Raw genomic sequence first — 25,906 nt, forward strand, 5'->3', positions numbered from 1 at the left:
AGGTACTTTTACTCATTTAAAAATCACATAGGCTTGATTTGCAATAGAAAGATGGTGTTACTTTAAAAGTGTGCATGTGGTAAACAGTCCAATGCATTCATTTACCTCCTTGCTACAGTCGTAGCTTAAGTGTGTATGAAATAATTTAACAGCTGCTAAAAGCGTTCACTTCTCTGTTGTTACGGCACCTTGTCATAGATGTCCAACAGCAACATTGCAAAGATAGACTGATCATCGATCATCGTGCATGAGGTGATAAGATTCGATAACCTGCCATGGAACTTAGTTTTGGTCAAAATGTATACAAACTGTAAATGCCAACACCCTGAAACCTTCTGATACGGTGTGAGAATGTTACCTTTCGTACATTTAACACATCAATTTAAGTAAAACAGGCCTTTTTGAAAGGTGGGAATCATATGGACACATCAGTAGCTGTCTTAATTTGACTATAATCCCTCAGGGGAACACATCACTGTAGCCTTGGAGGCAGACCGACAACATCATTGTGAGTGTGTGTGTTTATGCCAGACACTAAAGGGCAGACTGGTGGCAGAGTGTTATCTCTTCCATCAGTGCTTGTGTCTCGTCAGTGCAGGATGACGAACTGAAAGGTCGCAGCGTGTCGCCAGCGAAATGTCACCAGGCCGTTCCCGTCCCGTTCACCCTGTGTCTGTCATGTAGCGTCGCTGTGAACAACAGGCTCCCGTGTTGCTGCTGAAGGACATTAAAATATCAAACATCCTGGTGACCTGATCGTGGACAAAGCTCCTGTTTATGTAATGTGGTGGCATGCAAGGGAATTTAAAATCGCTGTGACTCAGCAAACAAGACTGAAGCAAATAAAAAGCACTGTAACTGAGCTCTTTTATTAGCACACTTTGTTTACTGAAGTTGGCGCCTGGATAGTACACAAAAAGCTCTTTTGTTTGAGTTGACTTTTTTCTCCTGTTTCCAGCGTACAATACACATTTTTGGGGTGAAGGAGAATGAAAACAGGGAATGAATAGGGGGCCTGTGGAGAGTTGTGTCAGAATGTGCTGATGATAAGCTTGGCATGGCTAATATTGAGCGCGCAGAGACAGAGCGTAGCTATCTGTGCTGTGCATTTTGGAGTCGTCTGTGGGAAAGAGACAGGCCTTAGTGTGGGAAATGGCCTTCTTTTGATACGGTGCTGAAGATCAGCAGTCCACCATTATCTTCGATGGAAAGTTCAGCTTGGTTTGGAGAGGCCAAATGCAGAATGAGGGTTTTTGTCCACTGGTCTGACCCTGTGTCATCCGCATGGACTCAGCTAGTAAGCAGAGCCTTTGAGGATTCTTGATAAATTGGGCAGATAAGTGGTTTGATACAAATCTCCAGCCACGAAATCTGGCTCTATTAGATTGAAAGTGGAATTGATAAATGTGAGCAATGTTGCCGCTCATGAAACCAACCCGCTTGCCGTCTGCCTCGCCCCTCTTGTCTGTCTCTAGTCCTTCTGGCTCCAGGCCTGAGTCACATGGTTGACTGATCAAGTCGGGGTGTTGAAGCGAGCTCAGTGGGTGAAATGCAGGAGCTCTGATGGGCTGCTGCTAGGGCTGAAATCAGTCTAAGTAGGCCAAGCCCTCTCTTTGGCACGCAGAGGAACACAAACGCACTTTTCTACCCTCCTCCCGCTTCCCTCTGACCTCCGTCAGGCTCGGCCATGGAGTTCAGCATGCCCACAGGTTCACCTCTCTCCTTGCGCGCCAGCATGGGCGGAATGAAAAACAAAAGGGATGTCTTGATTCCATGACTGCAATCTAAGAACCGCATATATTTTTATTTATTTATCTATCGCACTTGGGTAAAGAAGGCTACTGGTGCTAGCACTGCTAACTTTAGCATGCTTAAATAAGCCAACATGTTAGCAGTTTGCAGGTATTTCACACCTGCTACACCAACAGCTCGTGTTTGGGTGCTTGCAAATGTTTTTTGCTTAACAACAAACTGTGGTGAACGTGACCTGACATGACTGAAAAGATCTGACAACAGGGATTTGTCTCCCTCTTGCTCGCTATACAGCTTCTTTATCCAAGAAGCTAGAAGGACCTTGGATCAGAGTAACACTGGTTGGTATGCTTTTGTTAGTTATGGTAACATTTGTTTTGTTGTTGTTGTATTTATCCTGTGCTACATTTAATGTGTTATTTCACTAATACTAATACAAATACAGTAAATGTATATTCTTGGATTTATCTATTTATTTTTGTTACATGGTTTTGATTTTGTTACATGGTTACAAAATCAGGAAGGCTGTTTAAGTCATAGTTGATAGTTCCTTACGTAGAAAGAATAATTTCTGATTTTTTCCATGGGCAGGAAAACCAATTATTTCTGAAACACTGGTATTGGATTCATACTCAGTCTGCAGATACTCGTACCCAAGGTATCACTATCAGCTAAGCACCAAGGAGCAGCCTATGACTCAACAGCAAGAAACATTAATGGCTACTGGCTATGCCAACTAGCTTTAATTTTCCAAATAGTAGTGACTTTTCCTAGCTGCCTTTTGTTTGAGTAGCACACACATATGAAAGCACAATACACACCTAAAAGCCGAAAGTTGTGGAGGAACAGGTGCCTGTGGGGGACAAAAAAGTTATCAGGTAAATAACTGCATGAACTGTGACCTAATGTATATTATTTTTATCAGTATTGATCATATTGAGACTCTGTTCAGCTCTCCTTCCTTTCAAAGTAGTCAGAGATTAGATACACTTACAGGAGCTGTCACATCTGACACATCTGACACCTCCAGCAACGGAAATCCTTCACTAGCAATCAGGTTACTTCAACAACACCTGCTGGAGTTTGGAAGAGAGGAAGGGTGAAGGAAACAGGAAACAAGGGATAGAGAGAGAGAGGGGGAAAAGGGCGAATTCTCAGGCTGCCCTTTCCCCATCCTCCCCCACCTCACCACCCGAACCCGGGCTCATTAACTCAATTCATAATCGACCCTTTCTGTCCCTCTCCCCTCCTCTCACCCCTACTGGCCAGGGGAGGTAGATGTGGAGGGGGAGAGGTAGCTGAGCTCATTAGGGCAAGGATCATTGCTCTTAAAATGCCCGCCGCTGCAAAGTAAAAACATCCTCACCAAAAGCACGCTTAATTTTCCACAGTTTCGTGTCAAAAGAATGGCCTGACAGTCGGTGGACTGTTTTCTCTGTCTTGCTGACGTCTTTCAATTTTCCTTTCGCTTCCTCCTTTTTTCCCCTCTTGGCCGTCCAGGCAGCTTGAAGCAGAACCGCTAAATGGGGATAATTGGAGTGGGGAAAGTGGCCGGCCCTTGTCTGACCAATCTTCTCACACAACAATCAGCAGATTGTTCCCAGTGACACAACAACCTTCTAGTGTAGATTTGGACCGTAATTAGCAAGCAGCTACCAACATGCATGTCAGATATGGTTATACATAGCGAATCGATTGAATCTTCCCTCCCCTCGCTGTTTTTGTAACAACCCGGCCTTTTCATACTTCTGGTTTTTCTGTTCCAAGCTGCAGCGGGTGCACTCATGGAGCGTTAGATCGGTGTTGCGAGGAGGTTTGTTTGCTGTCTCTGGAGATGAGACGAATAGTCAGTTGGAGGGGCCCCGTTTTTTTGTGTGCCTGACTGGACGCTGGTTAACCATCTAATGAGGGCAGAGTGAACGTATCCACAGAGCCAGAACAGCAGGAGCTCACGCTGTCTGTCCCCCCCTCCCTGCATACGGTCCTAACACACACACACACACACACACACACACACACACACACACACACACACACACACACACACACACACACAAGGATGAACTTTTTCTGACACTTGCTTCATGTACACTCAAACATACACAGAGTTAGGGGCTGTTTGTCTTGCTTTTAAAGTCTAAATTCTCTGTTTCTTTTGCTTACTCATGTGAAAACAATCTTTGGCATGATTGCTGATTAGACACACACACACACACACACACACACACACACACACACACACACACACACACACACACACACACACACATGCACATTGTCTGAAGGGTTCACAGAGTGCTCACAGTTGCTTGGTGCTGTTTGTTTACTGTGCAGGCAACATCCAATACTGTGGACCAGATAAAAATGCTATTTCTCTGCTAAGTGTTTTTGCAGGCTCAAAAGTCTTCATACAACAATTGCTGGTGTTCGTTTCATTCAACTGGTTTCCACGCTAATCCAAACAACATGATCATGAGCCGGATGAGCTAGCATGTCACTGACGTTGGCAAACAACAGAGCTACAGTTTAGATTGAGTTAGCTCTTTGATTATGTCCTGGATCAAACTGTCTGACAAAAATACTAAATGCACTGCTATTTAAAATGAAATAAAGGAAATACACTGTGAATGTCTTTAGTCTGCAGAACTTTAGATTTCTGGGTTGCAAACATGTAACTTTAACCTTCATTAGTGACAAACTCTAGCCTTGTTCAAACATGGGCCTTACCTAACCTTCTCACAAAGAGAAAGAAACTTTTTCCTCATCCTTTTGTCACATAAGGCAACCTGCCTTGGAGAAACTAACCTCTACATTACCACCTTCTTCTTTGGAAAAAGTTAGTACACTGTCTAAGATGTCAATGCAAACAAACTGTAATGGAAAACAATTTAAAACCTGAAATCAGTAGGGCAACATATCAAGTTTTACGACCTAGGCAAATGTTTGCAGGAACTGGGTTAATATTGGCTGCATGTATTGATCCCACACCTGTATACTGTATGTCATTCAGCATTAGCGGCACTTTTACTGATGGAGATTATCATTTATGCATCTCTATGCTATAAGGGATGCTGGCTTTTGAACTGTGAAGTGATATTATGCTGCATGCTGCATTATTTCTGAGTTCTAAATTTTTAGAAATGTCAGTTCAGTACAGTATATTTTTAAACATCCCATCAACCTGTTTGAAATGAGTTTGGGCTCAAAGAAGGTGGTAGTAGCTGACGTTTTTGCAAAGTGGACATGTTCCACACTAGAATGTGTTCTGCACTAGAAACCAGATGACAGCTTCTAGACAATCAGAAAAGCAGATCTGCAACAAAGAGTAAAGAGTAAAAGTAAGACAGCAACCTCCTGCAACTCTTAAGGAGAGTTCCCCTGATATTGTGCAACACTCTCAGCCTCTCGTGAAGCGACTGCACAATCGTTTTTTTCGTACCATATTTTCCACTGTTTTCCTTAGAATGACTATAACATCAGATACCAAGCAAGCTGACCAGCAAATCTCAGAGACATACCTGGGACTGATAACTATCATTACTCAGTCTCAAGTTGTAAATGCTACTCCTTACTGAAATCTATGAGATTACTATAACATGTTACAGAAAAATAGATTAGTGCTAAAATGCAACCTAATCCGCTTAATCACAGCTGACCAATAAGCACCTTTTAGTAATCAGCATTTACTCATGAGTTCATAAAATGAACCAAACCTACACATACAGACTTTCTCCTGAGAATCGACACTTTTACATACTCATGTTTCATTTTCTCAAAATTCACTAACAACCTTTAATTTTGCCATCAACAGGCACCAGCACTTATTTCTCAGTGTGTGCTGTTATCATACTGCTGGTGCCACTATTTATGCTATTTTACTAACTTTTAGAAGAAACAAAGGTTCATTCTACCAGAGTAAAGACATAAATAGTGGTTGTTTGGGGCATTCCTAATGCACTAAGCATTCTGACCAAATGGATAAGTCAAAAAGGTCACATGGGGCCATAAACCTGGAGTCATCACTTCATGATATTTAGAAGACATCTTTTATCATCATATGTCACAGAGACAGAGAGCAGACATGGCTGACTGCTAGATAGCCATCAGTGGGTGTAAGCGATACCACTGAGCGCAGAGTACTGAGTCTCATGGCTAGGTCATCCTCATGGCCTGCACGTGATGACAAACAAGTTGTCTGATGGCCTTGAAGTGAGATGTGAAAAATACCTCAGACCTATTCCCGTCGAGAATTATTTGTACAAACTAAATGGGGAAACTATGGAAATAACTGGCCTCAAAGTAAGAGCGCACAACTGCAGTGTGTGTTTTGGATCTGTCGTCTGCGCTTACGTTTGAGTAAATGAAATTAGCAATGTGTGTCGCAGGTGATGTGAGGTCAGTGTTGCATTTGTGTATTTATATATGTGTGAATATATGCGTGTTTGTTTTTAGTTTCAAGAGGTAAGCGGGTGGAAGTCAAACTACCAAAGGGTAAGTCGGCGCAGGAAGTCTGATGTGAAAATCAAACATCCCATTAAGTTGTCAGAGGCAGCCAAGAGCAATAACACTGCAGATGGGCCTCCTCATGCACTACAGGCAGATGGACGCAAGGATGGACACAGTCACAGCAATGTAGCTTTGCACACAAGTCACAAATCTGAAAAATCACACTGTCTAATCTAGACAAACTGGCTCTGATATTTCTGACAGTGTAGACTTAAATACAAAGTTTAACTCGTGCTCTTTTCAGCTTAACACGTGTTTTATAATGAAGAACCTTGTCGGCTGCCTGCAGACTGAACTTTATTAGACTGGACTCATGCAGGATTTATGGTCATGTGTTGGTGCCTGTTTGCACAGGTCTTTGATTATGCATAGAGAGGGAGTGTGCGAATTCAGAAAGGCCAAGAAAGCAGAAGAAACATGAAAAAAACCATCAAAGATAAAAAAAAAAACTGCAGCTTTCATTGTCTTTAACATCGCGTTTCACTTCACTACAAAGAAGTTCTTTCTTGTCATTGCTTTGGCATTTACTACATTAGCAACTCTGACATGTAAATATTGTCTGCTAACTGCAAACTATTGTTGGGGTTGTGATTTAAAAAAGAGAGATATATTAGCAAATTACTTTTTCTTGTCTCAAAAGTAGCTTCCTGTTAACACCACTGTTACACCATTATTTACCAGCTAGTCCAACTTCAGTAACCCTGCAAGCTGCTGGTTAGTTTTCTGTCTTCATTTATGTCAGAAGTGATAGCAGGGCTGTACATCCCTCAGTCAGCAGGGTGCAAGATGCTAGCAGGCAGGGCATACATGGAACGCCATAACCAAGTGGCTGGCATAGTATACAGGAACATCTGTGCTGGGTATGGCATGGAAGCCTGGAGGTCAAAATGGGAGACGCCTCCTAGGGTGGTTGAGAATGACCGAGCTAGGATCGTGTGGGACTTCCAGATACAGACAGACAAAATAGTGGTGGCTAACCAACCAGACATAGTAGTGGTAGACAAGCTGAAGAAGACGACCGTATTGACAGACGTAGTGATACTGAATGACAGGAAAAAGAAACAGGAGAAGCGGAAGAAGTACCAAGGGCTCAGAGAAGAGCTCAAGAAGATGTGGAGGGTGAAGGTAACTGTTGTCCCAGTGGTAATTGGAGGACTCGGTGTAGTGACTCCAAAGCTAGGCGAGTGGCTCCAGCAGATCCCAGGAACACCATCCGAGATCTCTGTTCAGAAGAGCGCAGTCCTAGGAACAGCTAAGATTCCAGGCCTCCGGTATATGGAATCTAGCAAGCTAACTCCTATTAACGTCTAACTCTGTTTAAGATCATAAATCCTGTTTTTCATGGATGCCTGGATGTCAAACTTTATATTTACACCTGGTATAGCAGCCACAATGATAAGAAGATGAAGATTAAATAAATTAGATAATAATTTAGATAGGAAATTTACACCTAGTTTTTTTTTTTTTTTTTTACCTCATTCAGTTGAAGGACTTTATGCAGTAGTGGTGTGTCCGTTACCCAAATCACTACTTCTCCTAGAGTATTGTCCAGTAATAAGTGACACCTGCACACAATCACCTAGCCTCCTGGAGTTTTCAGTGGATTTTAATTCTCATTAGTTTAGATCCTTTTCTCAACCTGTTGCATGTATAGTTAAAGATGCTATGCAGACTGAAAAAACAAAATGAGAAACCCGTAATGAAATGTTGCCTAAAAACACTTCTAAAGTTCATAAACTCTATAGAGCGCCTTTAAGAAAATCTTTGGAAAACGAGTGATGTATTGTGGTAAGGAAAACAATGCTCTTCTTCCCTGCTGCTCTTCAAGTATATTAAAGAAGATATTTAGGAAGAAAGAAGGGATAAACTGGTGATCACAGGCAAATCCACATTAAATCTACCAAATTGGCTGATTAAAAATAAAAATCTCTTCCAACCCTCTTCATACCTGACACCTCTGGGGCTTCGGTCACTCCCTGCCAGAGAGGCTGATGAGAGTCTAGCCCAGTGGTGGGCAGGGTGAGCCAGAACACTTGCGGGGTCAATATCACATGTGACCGGGGTTTTGTATTTAATGAGAACTGCTGTCACTTTGCGTCAGGTCAGTCAGAGGAGAAAGAAAGAGAGAAGAAATAAATAGGCAGAGAAAGGGGATGCAGATGGATAGAGAGCTTCAGAAGAATACTTCAGACATGACATCAGCGATGTAGAGGACATCACACTATACGAAACTGTCCTCCAAAGTTAAAACAAACACCAATGTGACACCTATAATCCCACCTCTTTCTTTGTGTGCCTCTCCTTGAGGCTCTCCTCCACCAACATTCCCCTGATACTCTAAAACCTCCCGCCCCACCCAGCTCGCTCTTCCCAGAGGCCTGGACCCTCATTAGGTCATGTGTACTCAATCCTGTTGTTCCTGCGTCCTGTAATTTCTACTGTTATGGGAACAAAGAGAGGCACAAAGCACATCGCAGCCCCGGGTCCTTGCACTCAACCTCATTCGCTTATTACTGTCTCCACAGAAACTCTCTCCTCATCACCTCCAGGCAACCCCTCCCACTGTGTGGACAGACAAATAGAATTTCTATAGCACTTTACAAGTGACAGGTAAGTGCGTGTGTTGTTGTGTACGGGAAAATCTTCTGATACTGTGTGATTTTTCTATTTCCCCAGTGCATGTGGCCCACATGACCATCTGTATATGTGTATGAAAAGGAGCGTGTGGCATTAAGTGTGATATTCTGAGACCTTTTCCTCTCTGAACTCTTGACAACAGGTCATTAATGGCGGACGCAGAAATATGAGGGTGTGGATCAGGTTTCTTGACACTGGCAGTGCTCCAGACGGCAATATTGGAATGAAGAGGGATTTTGAGTGAAAAATATTCACTCAGTGGATCAGCAAACACAGCAAGTCCATTATTTTTGATTAATCTGGCCACTGGTATTTACAGTGTCAGAGACTTATGATGAGTGTGTATGTTTTACATATTAAGCTCAGAGCTGCCTCAATGTTTCTTCTTTGTAAAGTCTGGGAGAGCTGTTTTTCCTCTCAAGCATCACTGTGTCTGTGGTTTCTGAAAAGGGAACCATGCTGTTTTGAAGCTGAGACTCTTGAAGGCTGTAATTTCTCTTTTTTTGTGCCCCCCTGTGATCTCTGTGAAGGGAGGCCTTTGCGGTTTCTTTTTTAACCAGTTTGGAGACTAAATATTGCATTTGGGGTTTTAAAAAATATATATACATTTTAAAAAGCTCACTGACCGATTGCCTGTAGGTGTTGTTGTTCTAGAAGCACACCTTGAACTGTGCACTTTCTGTAGCGTGACATGAATGGATGTTCAGAGACAGGCACTCAGAAGAAAGGGCTCCCTCTGCTGAGCTCTACGTCCATAGCTCCCTCAAGCCCCCCTCAACCACACTCACCTGAACTTACTGTCTGTACTAAGCTCTTTCTCCTGCATCGCCACTTCCATTCATCATCATCAGTTAGCTAATTGCTGCTTTCTTCTTCATGCAGAGTTCGCAAGCAACCAAATGACTCAGTATGTATATTCCAAAAAGAAAAAAAAAGAAAAGTAAATGATCAATATAAATGATTTTAATATCATGAGCATGAGTGACCAATTCCTTTCCAAACACCTTCAAGTTGTGAAACAGTAGTTAAAAACACTGGAACACAAGACCCAGAGTTTCAGTATTTGAATTCCTCTCTGGTGTTCAAAACTTTGAAATTATTAAAATGTAAGAATCAGCACTGGAAATTAGTTTAAATATCTTTAACATAATGTACATATATACATTTAACAAAATGTATGGGTTTTCCATGAGCTCAAGCTTTCACTCCATTTAAACCTGGAACAACAAAGGAGGAATCCCCACATTTTTTAGCCTGGGAGATAACCCTGGGTCAGGCTTACCTGCAGCACATGGGATAAAGGTGGGATTAGGGCAGAGCTCAGCCTGTAGGGATGGTGTTTTTTTTTCTTTAAAATGTGTATTGTGATGGGAGCACAGTTCCTTCATGCTTGCTCTGGTTCTTCTAATGTATTTTAGGAACCATTCCCATTTTAATAGCATGTTCTGTTCTTATTCAAACAGTAGAATCACATGATTCTGTTTCCTGCTGTGTATTAACTGTGGCTAACTTTTGATATCAATATCCTTAAAGATCAGACAACTCTTATGCACTCAAACTAAAAATGTCAAAATGTAAATGTGAAACTGTTTCAAGAGACACTTTGATTGTTTTTGTCTTTTACTTTTACTGCTGTGTAAAGCGATGCTACTTAAAACAATGCCAACACGCTACCCAATGCCTCTTTAGCATAAGCAATGAATTTGTTTTCATTTTTAATGAGCTGTTTACTCTGCTGTTTACTCCTCCACCAATATTCTGTCCAACATTTCATTCATGTTACTAAAGTGAAGGGGGGAAAAAGAGACATCTGTGCTAACTGGTTAACACTGCCTGCTAGCAAGTTGTTACAGCAAGCTTGTTTGCATAAAAGAATTACTCCAAAGACGTATTTGTATAACTGAATTCTCTATCAAAATTGTTGCTAGCAGCAACTAAATAAACCCGAACTATCATGCTACATTACTTTTCTCTTTTTCAAACTTTGTCTTTTTACAGGTAACAAGACAACCTGATTTTAGTGCAAGTTCGAGCACTGATAAATCAAAATTACATTTTCCATAACTAAATTTCACAGTTCTAAAAACTTTTGTGTGTTTTTGTGTGTGTGCATCTTATATAGTGCTTTTCTACTCCACCTGAGGACTCAAAGCACTTCATTCCCCATTCACTATCATTCATAAAAGCACCTTTTTTATATGCTTAAATGCTTTCTATCTAACATTCACAGCAACTTTGCTGTTAGCATCTTACCCAGTGATATTTGGCAATTAGTAGATGACCTGTTCTACCCTGTAAGATACAGCCACATCACCATCAAGCAGAAAGTAAAACTCTAATATTAAAAACATCATTTTTAAGAATATCCCCAGAAGGCCTAGTCATCATTAATTTTTCACTTAATGTAATGCTGATTGATGATTTCATCGAGCCCAAGTTTACATGGAAACTGCATTGAAAAGAGATGCAGTCTCACATGCAGAATGATTCTCTTGCTGTGATCAATCACTGCTAACCACCGAGTCCCTATAAAAGCACAGTAAACACAGTATATTAATTAGCACAAGTAACCATGTAATTAAACCTAGCTTCTTTATTATGCAAATGCAGCGCTCTTTAGTGTGTTTCCTTAAAACTAACTTGTTTAAAAATCACCACCTCCTAGTCCAAAATGATCAGCGCACATTCACTCAGCTAACTTTCACACCAGCACAGCATCATCGCAGTGCTCTGGATTAAACTCAAGAGTGAGAGAGAATGTGAGTACAGACTTAGTGAGGCAGACAGTAGAGCAACTGTGTGTTTGTGTGCAGCAGGGAGTGCAGGATGGGTATCAGCACATCACGCTGTGAGGTTGGTCTGCCGGCTGTCTGCCATGACAGAGACGAGCGGCCTGTACGGACTCGCCCTGTAGTCCCCAAATGAGCTGAGCTACACTCGCTATTATCTCCCAGAGGAATGCCACCCAGCTCAGAAGAAGATACTGCAATTTGAGTAAAACAAAAAACAAAAAAACATGTACACAACCCAGAGATATTTTAGAATAAGAGAAGTAAAAGTTATGTAAACCACTTGTAGATTATCTATTCATCTGCTGTTACATTAAAGGATTTGAGGTGAATCTGTTATATGGGTTGTTCTGAAAAATAATCTTAAAATGTTCCAAAAAGGAAAAGCTTTTAAACTTTGCTAATGAAGAAAAGTTGTCTTATTGGTAAGGAAAAATGCAATGGAACCACAACCTCTGAATGTACTACTCCACTGGACTGAAACTGACTTTTTATTTTGGCTCATGAAGTTGAAATTTTGATTTTTTTTCATAAATGGAAATATGTGCAGAAAATAGAGATACACTGTTCATAGATTCACATCAAAAGATCTTTTTTTGTGTCCCACATCATGACACAGCAGAACAGGAGAACACTGGGAGGTGGGGGCAGAGAGACGGTGAAAGCAGATGAAAAGCGTAAAAGGGATCAGTGTAATTTAGATGTGATGTATTTTTAATGATGCTGCAGTCATACAGGGGTTAGAGAGCAGGCTGATCTGAAGAGGAGCTATTGGGGAGGAGCGGAGACGAGGCAGTCAGGCCGCTATTGATCAAAGGGCTGCTGGAGGTAAGCTGGCACCATGAGTGGGCCGGGGGACCCACACCGTTGTACAGTACAGAGGCTGAGACGGGAGAGCAAGAAGTATGAGCTTCACCTGAGGCTCAGCTGGCACAGCAGTCATTTATATAGTTTAGGAACAGCAGAGGTGCAATATTTAAAAATAAAAGACACGAGCTGTGTTGAAGTAATAACTGTGAACAACACAATTATAATGCATGCTTTAAAAAAGACATTGTAACATGCAAACAATTCTCACTTTCTCTCTCATTCTTAAATGAGAAGAAAAAAATATTTTATGAAAAAAGTTTTATGATTTCTTTAAGGGAAAACAGTCACTGCAATATATGGTGCAAAATAGCTTAGAAAGAGTTTCATGCAATGACACAAAAGGTGTAAAGCTTGCTTAAGTTGCAAGATTTACATATAAAGGCAAGTGTAGTAGTAGATATATGTAATACCAAAATCAGTTTTTTAGGTGGTTTCCACTTTATGCAACATTAGGACATTAGCGAAAAGCTGTCAGAGCGACCTGATAGCCAAGTGTTTAGGTGCATCCAATGTGGGCACATGAACAGAAAGTCACATGTTGTGTCGTTCTCCTGATCTCATTTCTCTACTTCTTGTCTCGAATGTTGAAGAAAGACTTAAAGTGTCATACTCCTGTAGAAGCTGTATCTCTAGGTGTGATTACGACTTTTATCAGGGCTCCACTGATGACGTCTAACAGCGTGTCAGCACAGCGACAACGGCCTGTGTACTGAGGACAGTAGCACTAAAGCACCTTAGGGTGAATTCTTGGCTCCGGGGAGGGGTGTCACATCCTCCTTTAATCATTAAAGAAGCAGGAAGACCACCTCCCAACCTGACCCCCACCTATCATCCACTATTACCATTTTAACCCCCCCTGGCCCGTCTCTGCCTGTAGCCCCCAGCTACACATGCTCCTGAGCTAACCATCCCAGCCTTTCTCCCACCAGTGGAGACAGACCAGTGGCTCCACACAGTGCCTGATAATCAATGTCTGCCCCTCAGCACCCTGAGGCCCAGGCCTACCTCTTTGGCTCCTATAAAGATGCCTGGTACACACACACACACACACACACACACACACACACACACACACACACACACACACACACACACACACACACACACACACACACACACACACAAACATTTACACAAAAAATGCAGTTGCAGACATAAAGGATACATGCATGTGTACGCACACTTTAGTATGCATATAATAAGTGCATTCAGATGTACACACTTGCACACTGGTCCCTTGATCCAAGTAGGAAGGGTGCATTAATGCAGCCCACTCCCTGCATGTCTCCACCCCTCCTTTCACTGTACAGACACAGACATTGACTGCTGGATCACAACCCCTTTACCTGAGTCAATAAAGTCCCTGCATAAAATTGATTTGGCAGGGGCAAAGAGTGGAAGTGGGGACGGGGTGGTGGTGGTGAGCAACAGGACTCTGAAATCCATAGATGGATTTTTGACTCTCCGTAGCTGGCGTTGTCAGTCATCCCCCCTTCCCTGCTCAGAAACGGGAGACAGAAAGTGACTTAACTGGGAGAGGGAGCAGACAGCGTTATCGCCAGCATGCTGATTACACAGAGCGTCTGGCTTCTGCACAGTAAAAATACAGATGAAGAAGAAAAAATGATACAACAGAGAACAGAGTCAGCTTATTTCTGTTTTCTCTTGTTTGTCTCCTAACAAATTATTCTTTTCTTTCTTTCTTTTTAAAATTTTGGCTGCCTGTAACACTTAGCTGTAGTTTCAGTGATATCAGATATGGGTTCCCCCATAAGCACTGCAACGGAAACTGGCCCTAATGAGAGCGCTGAGTGAAGGGAACAAGGTAAGGAAAAGTCAACCATCAGACGTAAATGACCCCCTCGCCCCTCACACACACGGCCTTTTTCACAGCTCTGAAAACATTGTTGGGGCAATTTGGGGAAAACTGAAAGGTGGTTTGCACTTTCACCAAAACTAACAAGCCTTCTGAGTTACTGCTGATGAATGTTTCAAGAACTTTGCCCTGTTTATACGTTTTGTATTGCAGTAATATGAGTAATCCTCGAGCTATGTTCAATAAATGATGCAGATTTTTCTGAGTGGCGTTTTTTTCCCCTCACACAAACCAAATTAAGGAGAGAAACAAAATGGGTACAGTGTGAACACAAAGTAGTGCAGGTTTCCCATTTTTTGTGTAAACTAATAAAAAGTTTAATCATGTTTAAGAGCTTTAAAACTTTCCTGACTTGTCTGTAGCAGTTACTCCCACTCCGGGCCCAGCGGTCACAAATCCAGCTGGGTACTATAGCGGTTAGCAAACCTTTCTCAACCTGCTATTTTCTGCTGTGGATCAATACAAAAGTCATCCCTGCATTGCACAGTTGGTTGTTGGTGGATATAACGTTGCAAGAAAAGTCCAAAAGTATACAAGGGTTTAATGTATATCATTTTACACTCATATAAGTTGTTTTCAAACAAAACTATCTTCTGGCATCTGTACTGCACACTTAGGATGTAAAATAGACTGCTATGAAAATGAAGAAGAAGAAATAAAAAGTGTGTGGGAGTTTCTGTTTAAAACAAGACAAGCACAAATGTGTTATTTGTGGTCTGCGTGTTTCCTTTGTATCAGGGAATGATAACTGTAACATTGAGAAATAAAAAATATCCATATCATGTCAGTTATAAAATGAAATCAGTCTGTGCTACACATGCAGTACTAGTTAATAGGAAAGGTTTGTGTGTGTGTGTGTGTGTGTGTGTGTGTGTGTGTGTGTGTGTGTGTGTGTGTGTGTGTGTTTGTTAACAATAAGGAAAATACAAGTGCTCATACTACAAATACTGTCTCCTACACTCACAACAAGGTCCTGTTTTATTAGCGTCGACATAATAGCTCGGTGTATGTACAGTCCACATGCACAGGCGCTCTCTCTTGCCGCACGTTACAGTGACTTCATGACTGGCGACAGCTTATCTCTCCCCACGGATGGGATCAATAGACTGGCGCTCCAGCTTGTTGACGTGAAACCGCGGAGACCTGCTATCATATTCACAGTAGTCCACCTGCTTTGGGTAAACAAGGGCCATCTCTCTGGGTCTGGACCCTCCCCCTGCTTCCTCCTCCCCACGACAGGAGGCCTGCTACTTTATATTTATACCCTCATGTAACGGTATAATTTGTGCGCAGAAAAAATGGCATTCATACACAAGCTATCTAGTCATCTTGGAGACAGCCTATTGTGTAAACAGGTTAAACGACATGATGTCTGGAGGGCTTGTCCTCTGGTCCTAACATATGGTTGTCAGCCTGATGACATCCCTTTGGTTCCCTGTAGAGAAAGGTGTTTGGATGATGTCAGTGCATGAAGGACACGACCCAAAGTGACCGTCATAGTTTTAGTTGGTATAAATTCCAGGAACACTTTGTTTGTTTAATCCCAGTACAGTATTGACACAACTCAGCACAACTGGGACACATTGCGACAGATTTTGTTCAGTACTGGGTAAAAGTCAAACAATCGAACCACTTTGTTTTTTTATCTGAGACTTTGAAAAAACCAGCATGATCAGGCAGGGAGCAGAAGGCAAAATCTTTTTTTTTCCAGTTTGTAAAACTGGAAAAAGAGTATTTATTGTCTTAAAAAATAATAAATCTTCCACCTTGTTTGTACATCCATTAATTAAATCTCCAGAAACTTTATCACTGAGCATATAGCGGTATTAAACCAATAAAATGTTGACTATAGCTGTTAAAAGAATGAGTTTAAATACACTTAATTGTTTATCATTTTACACCTCCACCTCCCTAATATGTCAGCAAATCTCACATAATTTGCCATGCTATGACACTATGTGTGTTACTTTGCTACCATGTGTTTAAATGAGACTGGATCGAGATGTTGGTGAGGACAATCAGTGATTAAAGCAGCAGCTTAGTGGTGGTGACTGTGGTGTAGTTTGTTTATAGCCTAATGCTGATGATGCTGATGATGTTGATTTATTGATTTATTTATTTATACAGTACCAAATCACATCAACAGTTGCCTCAAGGTGCTTTATATTGCAGAAAACAGACAAAACCCCAACAATCATATCACGACCAATGGGAAGTTTAGTAGCTTTAATAAAGATAAAAGTTCAGGCGCTAGCGTAGGTCATCAGGTTGAGTAGGTGATCCATACACCACGAGGCAACTGAAGTGGCCAGTGGCAACTGAACTCTTCCCCAGGGCTTTTCTGCTATCTTTCCAGATGATTCAGCAATAAAGGCTCAAATGCCCCAAACAAAGTCTGAATAACATTTCCAAATCAAGAGGGTGTGTTGTGTATACAATATGAGGAAGAGCTTGATTTCTCTGTTTAAACTAGGTTGTAGGCTTTGCTCCATTTAAAAGCTCAAATATTATTATTGATAAATCAGTTAGAGTACATTACTGCATGCAAACTCATCATCACTGCTGTACAAAATTCATTTTATGAAAAAGCATCATGCGATAAAAAAATCAGTATAAAGCCATGCAAACGTTTTTTTTGCTTTTATTTTTGAAACTTGTCTAAAATCTCGACACCCCCCAGCGTGTCGACCTAAATCCAGCCCAATCCCAAACCCTTTGAGTAAAGTGAGAAGACTTGCTGAAATCCTGAAAAAAAAGCATTATCATCATAATTACTGTAGCCGCACTGAGGAGAGAGGCTCGTCTCGGGTCCTGCATGCTCGCCTCTCACAATAGGTGGCCACTTTGCTCGTCTGAGAGGGATCCATATCACAGAGGCCATTGTGAGAGTCTGCACAAAAGCTGTAGCGAGTGATACTTCGTTACTCGAGTGCTCGCAGATCACTTTCTTTTGTCCACCTCCACCAGCTGCCATTTTACACCTCTGGAAGAAATTAAAAAAAAAAGAAAATCTTTGACAGTTGACGAGTGAGTTTTACTGTAACCCCTTGACCTGGCTGAACTTACACTGAAGCAGACACGTCTGTTTACAGAGACGTGCACATGCTAACACCCTGTGTAAACACACATAAAAGGAGAAGAGCTCCTCTGTCTATATGCAGAGCATTTAATGACGCTCGCAGATGTCAACCAGAGTTTAACAGTTTGGGTGAGTGCTTACTAATTTATATGAGCACTCTGTGATTATGTTAAGACTTCTTTGACTGTGGATTTGGATGAAGAAAAGATTTGGACTGAGGACAAACTCTAAGGATGTTTTGGACTGTTTATCTACTGGATGGCTTTCTTGGCTCTTTCATGTCAAAACAGTCTCTCAGTCCCTTTAAATCTCTCCTTTTCTTGCAGAGGCAAAAGTAGAGGCTGATTTTAGGGAGATATAATTATACACTGTACAGTATGCACACCCATGTATACATATATATGATATACAATAGCCTTTGTGCATTCCTCTCTACCAAAATGTTTAGTAACACACCGAGGCTGAAGACAAACCCTTTTTTGAAAGTTAAAGATAAACCAAGACATGGCAAACAAAGGTGTGAACAGTGAAACAGTCACTGGAGGAAACAGATACCAGAGTCCTTTTTGTTTTTTCCAATTTTCCAATTTTTTTCTAATTCCCCTCCACCCCCATATTACAATAGATTAAATCACATTACATGCATTGGACTGGATCCCCTTTAGGGAGAATTATTTCCTACTAATCTTACTGTAACCCACACATGGGCAAAATACAGCCCCCACCTTATCTCTTAAGCCAGGGGTGTCCAACTCCAGGCTGCGATGCAGGTTTTAGATCTCACCCTGGGTCAGCACACCTAAATCAAACGATTAGTTCATTACCAGGCCTCTGGAGAACTTCAAGACATGTTGAGGAGGTAATTTAGCCATATAAATCAGCTGTGTTGGATCTAATGTCCGTTATAAAAGTTTATACATACATCATATACTTATACATCTTTATTTTTATGGCTATTTACATTGTAGATTCCCGCTGAAGGCATGAAGATTATGAATGAACACATATGGAATTGTGTAGTGAACAAAAAAATGTGAAATAACTCAAAACATGTTTTATATTTTAGATTCTTCATAATAGCCACCCTTAGCTTGGATTACTGCTTTGCACACTCTCTCCTTCTCTCCTGGAGCTGTGTTTGGGGTCATTGTCCTGTTGAAAAATAAATGATGGTCCAACTATACACAAACTGGATGGGATGGCATGTTGCTGCAGGATGCTGTGGTAGCCATGCTGGTTCAGTGTGCCTTCAATTTTAAATAAATCCCCAACAGTGTCACCAGCAAAGCACCCCCACACCATCACAAGTCCATGCTTCACGGAGGGAACCATGCATGTAGAGACCATCTGTCCCCCTTTTGCATCACACAAAGACACAGCGGGTGGAACCAAAGATCTCAGATTTAGCCTCATCAGACCAAATCACAGATTTCCACTGGTATAATGTCCATTCCTTGTGTTTCTTGGCCCAAACAAATTGTTTCTGCTTGTTGCTTTTCCTTAGTTGTGGTTTCTTAGCAGCTCTAAAGGCCTGATTCCTGCAGTCTCCTCTGAACAGTTGATGTAGAGAAGTGTCTGCTACTAGAACTCTGTGTGGCATTTATCTGGGCTCTAATGTGAGATGTTGCTAACTTGTGATCTCTGAGGCTGGTGACTCGGATGGCCTTAACCTCAGGGGCAGAGGTGACTCTTGGTCCTTTCCTAGGGTGGTCCTCATATGAGCCAGTTTTGTCATAGCGCTTGGTGGTTTTTGTGAATACACTTGGGGACACATTCAAGGTTTTAGCAATTTTCCAGACTGACTGACCTTCAGTTCTTAAAGTAATTGATGGGCTGTCAGCTGTGTACCAACCTGACTTCTGCACAACACAACTAATGGTCCCAACCCCATTAAGAAGGCAAGAAACTCCACAAGTAAACTCTGACAAGCCACACCTGTGAAGTGAAAACCATTTCAGGTGACTACATCATGAAGCTCATTGAGAGAAGATCGAGGGTTTGCAGCGCTGTCAACAAAGCAAAGGATGGCTACTTTGAGGAATAAAAATTATAAGACATATTTTGAGTTATTTATTAATTTTTTCTTTGCTACATTAGTGCGCCCTAGGGCAGCTGTGGCTACAATGTAGTTTGCCATCACCAGTGTGTGAATGTGTGTGTGAATGGGTGGATGACTGAATGTAGTGTAAAGCGCTTTGGGGTCCATAGGGACTAAGTAAAGCGCTATACAAATACAGGCCATTTACCATTTTACATAATTGCATCTTGCTTCATAATATTTGATGTCTTCAGTACTACAATGTAGAAAGTAGTAGTAGTGCTTAGAGCTGGGCGATATGACCCAAAATTCATATCTCGATATTTTTTAGCTGCATGGCGATATACGATATATATCTCGATATTTTTTTTTAAGCCATAAAGTAAGAACAAAAAGAGTTTAGTCAAAGCTGTGTCCCAGATGTCACACAGGCACTTTTATTAACATACAGCGTAGATGTACATGAAGAAATTACTCAAAAATAAATTATCAGCATTTATTAAATAAGAATGCTCCATAAATAAAAGAACACAATGTTGTTTTTGTGCATAACAAAGAGCTCACAATTGTGCAGTCAAAATGTAAACTAAAAGACAATGAGCATAATAACAAAGAGACAGATTTCACAGCTGCTCTATTCCCAAGTTCTACTGCGTGACTGACAGCCTGGAGTTTGAAATCCTCTTTGTAACCATGTCTCTTAACAGGTGCCATTTATGGTCCTTATACACACACAATACGGTAATATTACGTTGAAGCACAGTACGTATCACTCCACGAGGCTCCACTACGGTAGCCGTAATGCTCCGACAATCCATCAAGCGGTGCGGCTCCGTAGCTTACCAAAGTCGTACTAAAACATTTTTTGACAGATTGCTGAGCGCCGTGTACCACATAAAAACGGTTCGCGGTCAGTAAGCACAACCAGAATTCATACATAAGGTGCACTGTCGATTTTTGAGAAAATGAAAGGATTTTAGGTGCTGCATGTCGTTAGCGCGGTTAGCTCGTTAGCGCGGTTAGCTCGCTAACACGTTGACGCCGTCCAGCCCCACGCACGGGGCGATCCGCGGTATCTCGTTAGCGGAGATTTGCCGTCTTCATCTTGTCGTTGCCTGCAGGTGAAGCTATGGGGGAGGGGGAGTTGTGTTCAGTGAAGGAGAGGCGAGGCAGAGTAACGCAGTGTAGAGACAAAAATGGACGAAAGAGAGGCAAACTTGCGGCTCCACAAGTATAATTATAACGTAACATATACTATATCGATATAAACGATATTGTCACATCTTATATCTCGTATGAAAATATATCGATATTTTTTAAAAACTCGATATATCGCCCAGCTCTAGTAGTGCTCTTAATTGTCTTATATTTACACAGGAGCATGAAATGTCTGCTTAATAATGTTTAAACATGAGTGAGACTGTGTTTGGTACTTTTGAGCTTGGACAAAAAACAGCACTCAGCTGTCATATAATGTCTCTGACATATAATCCTCCTGGTTTGGTTTGTCTGTGTTTACACTGATGCAGAGTTGCTGCACTTAATGTCTCTTTAACCTATCAACTCTTAATTTAGTAACGTACTGTGAGGTCAGCAGCAGTCGTGGTCAGAAACTCGGTGCTTCTCTTGTATAAAAGTTACATTAATGTGCATGAGGGGATGTAATTCAGAGTTTAAAGTATTTCTCAAATATCTGAGGAGTCATTCGTCTCAAAATATTTCAGTGTACCTGTGCATGACTCTTCGGTGTAACAGATACTGATAAAACTGATACTACACATTACTCCATTCAGTCTCCACTGCTACTGCACATCTCCGACACCCTGTGCACCTTCTCTTTCTGCTGAGTGCAGTGCGTTCCTGCAGATTTCGGCCGCTCATCCTACTACCTACCACTTCCTCTCTGAGAAATCAGCAGAAAAAGAGCGAGACAAGGCAAAAAGAGTAGATCATATTGACAATTATTTCTCTGCGGCTGGCTCCAGGCAAATTAGATTGAATGGGCTGGAAAACAAGTTACATCAATCCAATTAGGTTATGATCAGTGGCTGCTACTGGGCTGCGGAGGCCACAGCATGGGGCCGCTATGCACTGTACTACTGATAGAACGTCGCGGAGAGGAGACGGAGTCTAAGGCGAGAGACAGGCCTGGTGCTAATGTCTGCCCTAACTCAATAGAGAGGCTGCCTTGCTCTCTCTGATTGACCGCTCCATTAAAATTTTCACAGACATGACTACTGTGGATGTGTGTGCACGCAAGCGTGTGTATGTGGGACGGTTATCCTTTAGAGATCAGACGTAGCAAATTCATTTTGCAGCTGGGCCTCGCATCAATCTATCTTAATCATTTGAACCCCACATTAAACAAGCAAACTGCAGTGACATTTGCTGCAGCTGTGGCTCTGAATAAGGGCTGCATGTGTGTCTCAGAATGCACACTATGCATGTTTGGGATTCTGCGCTCAGCTCCCCGTTGGACCGAGTAAAACCCAGGCGCCCTCTGCCCTACTGTCTCTCTCCACCAGATGGGATGGGAATAATGCAGTAATTACAGGAAGCAAGGCTCGACCGCTAAACATTTTTCTAACCAGAGGATCTGTGAGAGGGATTCTGCATTTGGAGAGAGGGAAGAAAAAGGAATGAGAGCAAGAGAGGGAGCCAGGCAGCCGGAAAGGGAGTTTACCTCTAATTTTCAATATCTGGATTAAAGATCATCTACCCGTCTGACAGTTTGCATTGTAACAGACTGATGAGCTGTGGGCTTGTGTGTTCATAGATACAGTATAATTGCATGCATGTGGATGTCTTGGAAAAAATAAAGATGGCAGAGATGGAAATCTTGTATTAATCAAGGTCAGTCCTTCAGCAGTGAAATCAAAGGTAGCCGTTACATGCAGAGAGTGACCACACGAGTGTAGGAATCAACAGGAGTGACCCCCAATCGAGAACAGCTACTGATTCGTAAATGACCACAATGGCAAATGATAACTAGAAAAAGTTATCATGTGAAAATGCCGGGTGAATGCGGAAATCATGTGCCGAAAACAGCTGAAGAAACTGTCTGCTGAAAAGAGGTGAAGAAGCTGAACTGTCTGCTGAAGATGGCTTTATTTGAAAGGGTACACTGAAGAGTGTCAAAAAAGCAGAGGGAGCGAGAGCGGGGAAGACATGCGCCAACAGCCATGGGTAGGATTCAAACCTGTGCCACCTGCTCTCAGGGCGCCTGCTCATCTCAGTGAGGCAAACCGGTACTCATCCCAGAGAGAGATATAATGAGAGAAAAAACGGCTTCATTTTCAGAGTTTGAAATCTGAGAGAAGGAAAGATTTTCTATCCTGAAACAAATGTAATTCATGGGGAAACGGTAAAAGGTATCCAAAAAAATTTTTTCATTGTGAGCGTCAGGAGTGTCTGAAGATATATTGGCACAAGGCTCATGTCACTTGAGTCCATGGTTTCAGCGATATGACAAGTTGAAATGTTAAAAAGCTTAAATTTATAAAAGTATAAAAGTTATGAGCACCACAAGATATAGCTGGTATTAGCAGAAATAGCAGAACAGTTTAAAATTTGAATGGTGAAAATAGCACAAAAACTGTGGGAATAGTTAAGTAACAAAGAATAAAGAAACAGGAACTCAATAGATTGAATGCCTTTGGCATTCACCCAAATAGTAATGCATATCTTGAGTCTGAAGTTGAAAGTGTGCCTTTGTGGCATGTGAATGCCTACGACTTCTGTTTTCCGCCACCTGTATTTGTGGCCGGTCTAATTAGATGAAATAGCATCGTACATCTCAGGCCGGTATATTAAACATTGCGGTTTTCACATACTTGCACCAACTTCTATGTATTTTTAATGGAGGAATTCTAAGTTTATGAGAATGAAAATGTGTGGAAAGATGTAATTATATAGTAATCAACACATATTTATGAGTACAATCATTTGTTTTCCGTTTCATTTTCAGCATCCATTCCTTCTTATTACTCTTAGCTTGTTGAGCTAAGCGTAGCTTTAGCATAGTAACTTGAAGTAATCTTTTTCTGTATGACAATCAGTCTCAGATCACTGTGAACAAATTTTTGCCCATTCTCATTTACAATGCTGCTTACGTTCACTGAGATGTGTGGGCTCTGATTTACTCCAAGCTCTCCCAGCACCATTACTCCAGTACAGTTGAGGTCTGGAATTTAACCGGACAATTGAAATCACATGATTCTTTTTGTTTTCCGCCATCCTGTACTAGATTTGCTGCTGTGTTTGGAAACATTTGTCTCATTTGTCTAAAATATTTTGGTACAAAGAGTTCATAGTTGACTCAATAACAACAAGGTGCAGACGTCATGTGGCTGCAAAAGAAGCCCAAATCATCACCCCTCCACCACCGTGCTTGACAGTTACTATGACATGCTTGTGCTGATATGCTGTGGCTTTGTTTTTGCTGAACATGCAACTGCGCAGACAGCTCCACTTTGGTCGCATCTGTACAAATGACTTGGTCATTTTCTGACCATTCTGTACTGCCACGAACTTTAAGTGAGGCCTGTAGAGTCTGAGATGTAGCTCCTGGATTACTTGCAGTTTCTATGAGCATCACACAGTTTGACCTTAGGGTGAATCTCCTGGGATGTCCAGTCCTGTGATTTTGGCTTTTCATTAAGAAAACTGTCAAAATGTCTGCTTATAGAGGTTCTCACATCTGCCACAAGGGTGTACTTAGTTTTTCACAGCACTTATATTTTCACATTTATTGATTCATCGTATTTTTTTTTTACCTTTGTACTGTTGTGCTCTGATGCAACATCAATGTTAAGTAGAAAATATGGCAGTAGAGCCTCTGTCCAGCTCTACACTTTCCTATCCCATCCCCATCACCTCTACCAGCATCACACACACACCCCAGGTCACACACTCAAAGCTTGCGCTCTTTGACCTGGACCTTGTGTCCAGCATGGCCCTTGGTGTCCCTGTCAGTGCGGCTCCACATGGGTCAGGAAACAATAGTCTACTCCCTCGCTGCTCCCCAATGACCTCTATGGTCCCCGAGGTGGCATTTCCCCTCAGATTAGAGCTAAAAATACCGCGACTGCACTCTGAGCTGCAGCACCTGGTGATTGTGGCGGAGGGGAGGAAGGAAGCAGCTTTTCCTGCTCTCGTCTGTCCTGGTGAGTTATTTGTCGTCCCTCTCTCTGCCTGTTCCTTCTCTCATACTGTCTCTTCAATTATTTCCACCGCTGTTTTTTTTTTCCTCTCTCTGATGGAAAAGGTTTTTTCATACAAGCAAAAAACATGAACCCATTTCACCTCATCCAGGACAGGAACACCCATGACACTGGAACACTCTTTGAAAGCAGCAGTCCAATAAGTGGCAGTAAACAAGTCCATAAAGGCAGGATGAGGAGGGGTGGTGGTGGGCTTTAACCTCTGGATCAGACTTGAGTTAATGTGCCATTAATGCCTGGACACACTCATATAAATATGACATTTGCAAGTTTGTTGCTCGGTCCGAAAGAAAAAGCGAAAGGAAAAAAAAGTTGGCGTGCATTAGCATCGGGCTAATGGGTCGCTTTGCTGGGTAAATACTGAGTTTGTGGTCCTGAATTAAAAGATTTCCCTTCTCAAACAGAGTGGCACAGCTCAGTCCCAGGACACGGCTCAACGGGAGAAAACAAAAACTTCCTCCAGTGAGCAAATATGATTAAGAAAGAAAATGAATTATAATTGCATGTGCATACTTTTGGGAACTCGATTAGTAGGAAAACATGACAAAAACATCTACTTGTCTGAAAGAAAGGGTTGCTCCTGTGATTAGATTATTTGTAACATTTTACATAAAATTTGCGCTCCTTAGATCAAAATCTCAGTTTGGTCTGATGATCTTATGTCCAAAATGCCTGAATAAAGCCCACTGCTAAAAGAAAGACTGAAAAATAATGAAAAGTATTTAAACGGCACTCACTGACATCCTCCATCACCGCCACAACATATCAGTGGACTTCTCATTAATGTTGTTGACCGTTGGCTTTATTTTGAAACAGTGCATGCAAGAGCTGTTGAAGTGTGATAAATGCAGGGATTAGTGGCGTGATTTGCCTGACATGTTTACAACAGAGCAGGTGCATGTAATGATAACTCTGTGATTTATACTATTCAGTGTCCACACCCAAGCAATCTTAAGTAGTAACTTTGATCCCCCTTGTGTAACCTGGCAGGACGGCGAGCTCTTTGAACTTTGTGTCACATGGAAATAAAGCCTGCAAGCAAATCGTTCAGCTTCCAACCCTTCCCCACCCTACACCTACAAAAAACAGAACAGATAAATCTATCAATAATACATTTCTTGATTCATTTTTTTAAAA

Source organism: Pelmatolapia mariae, linkage group LG9 (assembly GCF_036321145.2).
Source record: "Pelmatolapia mariae isolate MD_Pm_ZW linkage group LG9, Pm_UMD_F_2, whole genome shotgun sequence".
Lineage (NCBI taxonomy): Eukaryota > Metazoa > Chordata > Actinopteri > Cichliformes > Cichlidae > Pelmatolapia > Pelmatolapia mariae.